Below are 8,017 nucleotides of genomic sequence, written 5' to 3' on the forward strand. Positions count from 1 at the left end.
TGCCTCAGCGTCCGGAGTGACAGGGACCACAGGCCTGCGCCACCGCACCCGGCTAATTTTTGTTGTGGAGGTCACAGTGTGTTGGCCAGGTTGTTCTCAAACTTCTGACCTCAAATGATCCTTTCACCTGAGCCTCTAGAGTAGTTAAACTCTTTAAATCATATTTGGTGCCTCATCCTCTTCTTTTTAAAAGTTGGTATTATTTTTAGTTTTTAGTTTTTGAGACACGGTCTCACTTTGTCACCCAGGCTGAAGTACAATGACAAGATCATAGCTCACTGTAGCCTTGACCTCTTGGGTTCAAGGGATCCTCCTGCCTCAGCCTCCTGAGTAGCTAGGACTATATGTATGAGTCACCATGCCTGGCCAAGGTCGGCATTTCTTTTTTTTCTTTTTTTAATGAGACAGAGTTTGACTCTTGTCACCCAGGCTGCAGTGCAATGGTGCTGTCTTGGATCACTGCAGTGTCCACCCCTGGGTTCAAATGATTCTTCTGCCTCAGCCTCCTGAGTAGCTGAGATTACAGGCACCCACCACCACGCCTGGCTAAATTTTTGTATTTTTAATAGAGACGGGATTTTGTCACGTTGTCCAGGCATGTCTTGAACTCCTGACCTCAGGTGATCCACCCACCTTGGCCTCCCAGAGTGCTGAGATTACAGGAGTGAGCCACCGTGCCCGGCCCAGGGTCAGCATTTCTTAATGGTGAAGGGAAAAAGGAAACCTAGCAGGCGCCACCTCAACCACAATCCAGTTCAGCATCACTGGTGATGGGATGAGGTGATGCACCAGGAAGGACACGACGTCCCTGCCACAGCCTTCCTGCAAAACATGCTCACGCTGAGTCCACTCATAAAGGGGAAACACCAGATAATCCCGAGTTGAGGGGCAGCCTCCTGAACATCTCGGCAGTCTTCTTCCACAGTGTCAGTGTTGTGAAAGAGACAGAGGCTGAGGAGACAACCTAAAGGCCCCATGTGGGTCTGGCATGATGGAGACAATGGGCAAAGATTGGACATACACTGTGTGAGCTAACAGTATTGAAGGAATCGTAAGTCTCCCACGTGTGATGATTATATTGTGGTTACGTCAGGAAGCTCCTCGATCTTAGGAGATACATACTGAGATGCTTGGGAGCTTGTGTTGTGATGTGATGTCTGCAACATACTCTCGGACAGTTCAAAATCTGGCAGTAATCATAATGAGTAGCAGTCTTCAGAGAGGGAGGGAAAATGGCAATGTTAACACCTGGCCTTTGGCGCTCTGCACCACCATGCAGCGGGCAAGAACAAGCGCCTTAGAGAAGTGGCAGGAAGGGAGCCAAGAAGAAAGAGGTTGGCATGAGGCGAAAGTGCCAGCTGTGTTTGGCATAAGGAGTATGGAAAACAGGCACAGGGATGCTAGGAACCAAAACTGCACCTGATGACCTCAAGGGCCATGTGTTTGAGGTGAGTCCTGCCGATCTGCAGCATGATGACGTTGCATTTGGAAAATTCACGCTAATTACTGAGGATGTTCAGTGCAAAAACAGCCTGACCAGCTTTCATGGAAAAAAAAAAAAAAAGACCATGACTGAAGCTCATATGATTGTCAGAACTACAGATGGTCATTTGCCTCATCTGTTCTGTGTTGGTTTTTCTAAAACAGTGCAGCAAGCAGATTGGGACGACCTCTCACAGGCAACCCCAGCAGGTGCGTCAAATCCAGAAAAGATGGTGGAAATCATGACCCAAGAGGTGTAGACCAATTACTCGAAAGAAGTGGCCCATGAATTGATGCCAGACAGCACTGGGAGAGACACAGAGAAGGTTTCCCAGTCTATCCAGGTATCCGCTCCAGGATGCCTGCCTTAGAAAAGTAAAAATGCTGGAGAAGCCCAGGCTTGCATTGGGAAAACTCAAGCTTTGTGGTGAAGGTCACTATCCTGGAAAAGCGACTGGGGATGAGGCCGGTGCTAAGCGTGAATGAGCTGATGGAAATGAGCCCCCAGCCCAACAACCTGTTGAAAATTCAGACTTTGGGCCGGGCGCGGTGGCTGACACCTGTAATCCCAGCACTTGGGAGGCCGAGGCAGGTGGATCATGAAGTCAGGAGATTGAGACCATCCTGGCTAACACGGTGAAACCCCATCTCTACTAAAAATACAAAAAATTAGCTGGGCGTGGTGGTGGGCGCCTGTAGTCCCAGCCACTTGGGAGGCTGAGGCAGGAGAATGGCGTGAACCTGAGAGGCGGAGCTTGCAGTGAGCTGAGATCGCGCCACTGCACTCCAGCTTGGGAGACAGAGACAGAGTGAGAGTCTCAAAAAAAAAAAAAAATCAGACTTTGAATATTGATAACTAAACTAACATTTGATTCAGCAATCTCCTTACTGGGTATATGCCCAAAGGAATATAAATTATTCTATCATTAAAACATATGCAGGCTGGGTGCAGTGGCTCACGCCTGTAATCCCAACACTTTGGGAGGCTGAGGCAGGTAAATCACTTGAGATCAGGAGTTCAAGACCAGCCTGACCAACATTAGTGAAACCCCATCTCTACTAAAAATACAAAAATTAGCCAGGTGTAGTGGCAGGCCCCTATAATCTGAGCTACTTGGGAGGCTAAGGCAGGAGAATCGCTTGAATCCAGGAGGTGGAGGTTGCAGTGAGTTGAGATTGCACTACCTCACTCCAGCCTGGGTGACAGAGTGAGACTCTCTCTCAGAAAAAAAGCAAAACCAAAAACACACGCACGCGTATGTTCGTTGCAGCACTATTCACCATAGCAAAGACATGGAATCAACCTAAGTGCCCATCACCGGTGGACTGGATAAAGAAAATGTGATATATATACACCACGGAATACTATGCAGCCGTAAAAAAGAGTAAGATCATGTCCTTTGCAGGAACATGGATAGAGCTAGAGGCCATTATCCTTAGTAAACTGACCCAGGAACAGGAAAGCAAACACTGCAAGTTCTCACAAAAATTGGAGCTAAACGATGAGAACACATGGACACAAAGAGGAAAAACACTGAGGCTTATTGGAGGGTAGAGGGTGAGAGGAGGGAGAGGAGCAGAAAAATAACAAAATAACAAAATATTGGGCCGGGTGTGGTGGCTTACACCTGTAATCCCAGCACTTTGGGAGGCCAAGGCGGGCGGATCACCTGACGTCAGGAGTTCAAGACCAGCCTGGCCAACATGGTGAAACCCCGTCTCTACTAAAAATACAAAAATTATTGGGAGTGGTGGCGGGCGCCTGTAGGCCCAGCTACTTGGGAGACTGAGGCACGAGAATCTCTTGAGCCCAGGAGGTGGAGGTTGCAGTGAGCGGAGATGGTGCCACTGCACTCCAGCCTGGGCAACAGAGTGAGACTCCATCTTAAAAACAAAACAAAACAAAGTAACTATCAGGTACCAGGCTTAGTACTCCAGTGAGGAAATTATGTGTACAACAAACCCCCATGACGTGAGTTTACCGATATAAAAAACCTGCACATGTATCCCTGAACCTAAAATAAAAGTTTAAAAATAATAAATAAAGCTAACACTTGAAGAGTCTAGAATAAATATATGTGATGTGCAATGTATTCATCTGCAACTTTTTTTAGGCTTGAAAATTTTCCAAATTGAAAGAGTTTAAAAGTTCCTTAGAGGCCAGGCGCAGTGGCTCACGCCTGTAATCCCAGCACTTTGGGAGGCCGAGGTGGGCAGATCACGAGGTCGGGAGATCAAGACCATTCTGGCTAACACGGTGAAACCCCATCTCTACTAAAAATATAAAAATTAGCTGGGCGTGGCGTCGGGCGCCTGTAGTCCCAGCTACTCAGGAGGCTGAGGCGGAGCTTGCAGTGAGCCAAGATCACGCCACCGCACTCCAGCCTGGGCGACAGAGCGAGACTCCGTCTCTTAAAAAAAATACAAAAATAAAAGTTCCCTAGAGCCTCTAAAGCTGAGAAGATAATGGAACGCTCCCTCCCTGATACCAAAATAAAACCAAAACTAGAACCCGAAATAAGAGGAAGGAAATCTCACAGGGTTTTGAATTCCCCAGTGATTACACTACAACATTCTTTGAAAAAAAGTGTTTTTGTGGCTGAAGCCTGTAATCCCAGCACTTTGGGAGGTCGAGACGGGCGGATCACGAGGTCAGGAGATCGAGACCATCCTGGCTAACACGGTGAAACCCTGTCTCTACTAAAAAACACAAAAAACTAGCCGGGCGAGGTGGCGGGCACCTGTAGTCCCAGCTACTCGGGAGCCTGAGGCAGGAGAATGGCGTGAACCCAGGAGGCGGAGCTTGCAGTGAGCTGAGATCCAGCCACTGCACTCCAGCCTGGGCGACAGAGCGAGACTCCGTCTCAAAAAAAAAAAAAAAAGAAAAAAGGTGTTTTTCTCATGGGTGTGCCCTGGCTTTGTGCTTTTTTTGTTTCGTTTTGTTGTTGAGACGGAGTCTTGCTTTGTCGCCCAGGGCTGGAGTGCAGTGGCGCGATCTCAGCTCGTTGCAACTCTGCCTCCTGGGTTCAAGCAATTCTACTGCCTCAGCCTCCTGAGTAGCTGGGATTACAGGTGTGCGTCACCACCACGCCTGGCTAATTTTTTGTATTTTCAGTAAAGACAGGGTTTTACCATGTTGGCCAGGCTGGTTTTGAACTCTTGACCTCAAGTGATCCACCTGCCTCAGCCTCCCACAGTGCTGGGAGTATAGGCCTGAGCCACCATGCCTGGCTGGCTTTGCCCTTTTGAGGGACAAAAGCACTGCACCCTCAAGTCATACCGGAGAGCGTTAAAGATGAGAATGAAGTTGACTTTTCCAAGGTTTCCCACAAGCAGCAGGAATTGAACCTGGGTTGGTTTGATTTCAAAACTCTTGCTCTCAAATGCTTTGAGTCAAGGGCTGACAGCAAGTTCCCGGGGGGTTCAGAGGTGGGACAGGTCCCCTCCCCAGGCTCCTCAGAGGTCAGGCACCGTGCCGACTGACACAGTGGGAGTGCAGGACATTGTTGATTGAATTGAATGGGTGGACTTGGGTCTTGTGGGTTGAGGAGGGTTTGGATGAAGATACCCAGGTGGGCAGAGAGCTGAGCAGAGTGTGGGAGCGGGGCATGGTGGGGCTGTATGCAGAACCCACAAGAACAGAGTTTGGGAAGCAGGGGTCATGCTGGGGAGGGGGACCCAGGACCCAAAGGCCATCCTTCTCAGCCCGGGGACCTGAGTGTGTCCTTTTCTGGGACAAGTGGCTGTTTCAGAAGAGGAATGGGCTGGGGGGAGGGGCTCCTTGTCAGGAACTGACTTCCCCACCAACATGAGGGCCCCTGTGGGTTTTTTGTCTGTATTTTGTGTGGTTTGTCCTCCTCACCCACAAACACAACAGACTTGGTGAAAGGTAGGATTCGGTGGCCGTGGAGGTGGGTGTCGTTCACACCTCAAAATGCACGGGTGTGATTCTGCTGAGAAAGCAAAAAACACAGTGAGAAAGGAAAAAACACAGTGAGAAAGGAAAAAAAAATGAGCAGGTGGCTTTGCTCTGCTCGCAGCAGGGTTGTTGAGCCACGTGAGCTGGATGCCCAGACAGTCCTGCTCCAAACCCTAGACAGGCCCCAAATCCCCCCCGTCCCCAAGCTGCCCCCCACAGCCCCCAAGTCCAAGCCCTCGCTCTGCTGTTCTCCCACCTGCAGTGAGCTGAGCCCTCCGCGTGGAGCATCCTGAATGCCCACCTCTGCCGAGTCCCTGAGGCTTAGATTCTGCGGCCACGCAACTGAATACCACTGTGGCCCGGGTGACACCTTGGTCCCCCAGGGCTCTGGAAGCACCTGCAAGCTGGGGAGGGGTGGCACTCCAGGGCCTGGAAGCTTCCTTCCCGCCCCACCTCTGCACCCATCTGGGGGCCACTAGAGCCTTTGTCTCAAAGCCCTGCCCCAGTTCACTTTCTTAGGACCCTGAGCAAGACAACTGTGCTAAGGACATCACTGTCAATAGAAATACCCGTGACTCAAAACGACGTCCTGTGGCTCCGTCCTCAAAGGCACAGCGGGGTGGAGCGAGGGCGTTCCCGAAAGCGTCTGAGGAGGCTGGGGAAGGAAAGAGGTTTGGGAGGGAGCTGCCGTCCGTGGAGTCAGACACCGGCGTGCAGAAGCAGAACTCGGCGAGTGACTCAGGGAGCCGTCAGGCCAGTGTCCGCGGGGCTTTCCACCTCTGACCTTGACTCACGCACAGGTGGCGCTGGGGGAGGCGGGCTGGGCTGATCGTGACCTGAAAGCCCAGAATTGCTGGGGTCCACAGGCTGCTCTGCAGACACGTTGCTAGGGAACTCCAGGGACGCACTTAAGGCACCTTCCCCATGGGACCAGCTGGGCAGGGCCCAGGCGTCTGCAGAGCTGAAACCCCCTATGCACGGGGCGGAGGGCTCGGGCCCCTTCTGGGTCTGCTGTTGAAGGATGTGGGATCTCTCATCGGTCTCCTCACTTTTCAGATAGGAAGAGGGAGAACGGGAGGGATTGGCGAATCCTGAGAACCAGGCCTGTTCGCTCGGTCCGCGGTTTTGGGCCCCTCCCCTGCCCCCACCCCACGCCACGCCCCGCTTTCTCCTGTCTGCACCAGCTGACTTTCTGATTCTTGGAGATCCTGTGTTTGGGCCTTTTCTGGGAATCTCCAACATCATGAAGTCAATTTACGTCAGACTGAAACTTAAATACAAGTCTGTTCTAGTGGTCAATGCAAGTTTTGTTTTTTACCCTGCCATGATTTGGAATGCAAAAAAATATATATCAAAAGGAGAGGATGGGTGCAGTGGCTCATGCCTGTAATCCCAGCACTCTGGGAGGCTGAGGTGGGCAGACCACCTGAGGTCAGGAGTTCAAGACCAGCCTGGCCAACATGGTGAAACCTGGCCTCTACTAAAAATACAAAAAAATTAGCCGGGCATGGTGGTGGTGGCACCTGTGATCCCAGCTATTCGGGAGGCTGAGGCAGGAGAATTGCTTGGATCCGGGAGGCGGAGGTTGCAGTGAGCCGAGATTGCGCTACTGCACTCCAGCCTGGGCAACAGAGTGAGACTGTTGTCTCAAAAAAAAAAGACAAAACCAAGTGTGGACAAGGATGTGGAGAAACGGGAGCCTTCATAGATTGCTGGTGGGAATGAAAAATGATATAGCAACTTTGGAAAACAGTTGGGCAGTTTCTCTGAAAGCCTAGACATGGGCCGGGCATGGGGGCTCACACCTGTCATTCCAGCACTTTGGGAGGCCGAGACAGGCAGATCACCTGAGGTCAGGAGTTCAAGACCAGCCTGGCGAACACGGTGAAACCCCGTCTCTACTAAAAATACAAAAATTAGCAGGGTGTGGTGGCGCACACGCCTATAATCCCAGCTACTTGGGAGGCTGAGGCAGGAGAATCGCTTGAAGCTGGGAAGCGGAGGTTGCAGTAAGCCTAGATCACACCATTAACCCCAGCCTGGGCAACAAGAGTGAAACTCTGTCTTAAAAAAAAAAAAAAAAAATGAAGCCTAGACACTAACTTACCATACGCCCAGTAATTCTACTCCTAGGTATCCACCGAAGTGGGGAAAACGTCCACACAAAGACGCGTCTGAGAGTGCTCAGACCAACTTTCTCCGCAGTAACCCCGACTGAAAACAGCCCAGAGACGCACCAGCAGATGAACGGAGAGACGAAGTCTGGTCCGTCCAAACAACGCAACCGCACAGATGAAACGCTGAGACACACCGCAGCGTGGACGAAGCTCGAAAACCTTGTGCTAATTAAAAGCAGTCAGACAGAAACGGACAATTGCTGTTTGGTTTATTTGTACGCAGTGTCCAGAACAGGCAAATCCACAGAGACAGAAAGCAGACGGGTGGCTGCCAGAGGCTGGGGAGGGTGCAGGGCGGGGGCCAGGAGTGACTGCTATACTTTTTTAGGAAGGGAACAGAAAGGTCCTAAAACTGGGTTGTGACGATGGCTGCACAACTCGGTCAATTCACTACAAATCTGTGAACTATGCACTTGAAACGGGTGAATTTTTTTTTTTT

Source organism: Mandrillus leucophaeus, unplaced genomic scaffold, assembly GCF_000951045.1.
Source record: "Mandrillus leucophaeus isolate KB7577 unplaced genomic scaffold, Mleu.le_1.0 Scaffold78, whole genome shotgun sequence".
NCBI classification, from domain to species: Eukaryota; Metazoa; Chordata; class Mammalia; order Primates; family Cercopithecidae; genus Mandrillus; species Mandrillus leucophaeus.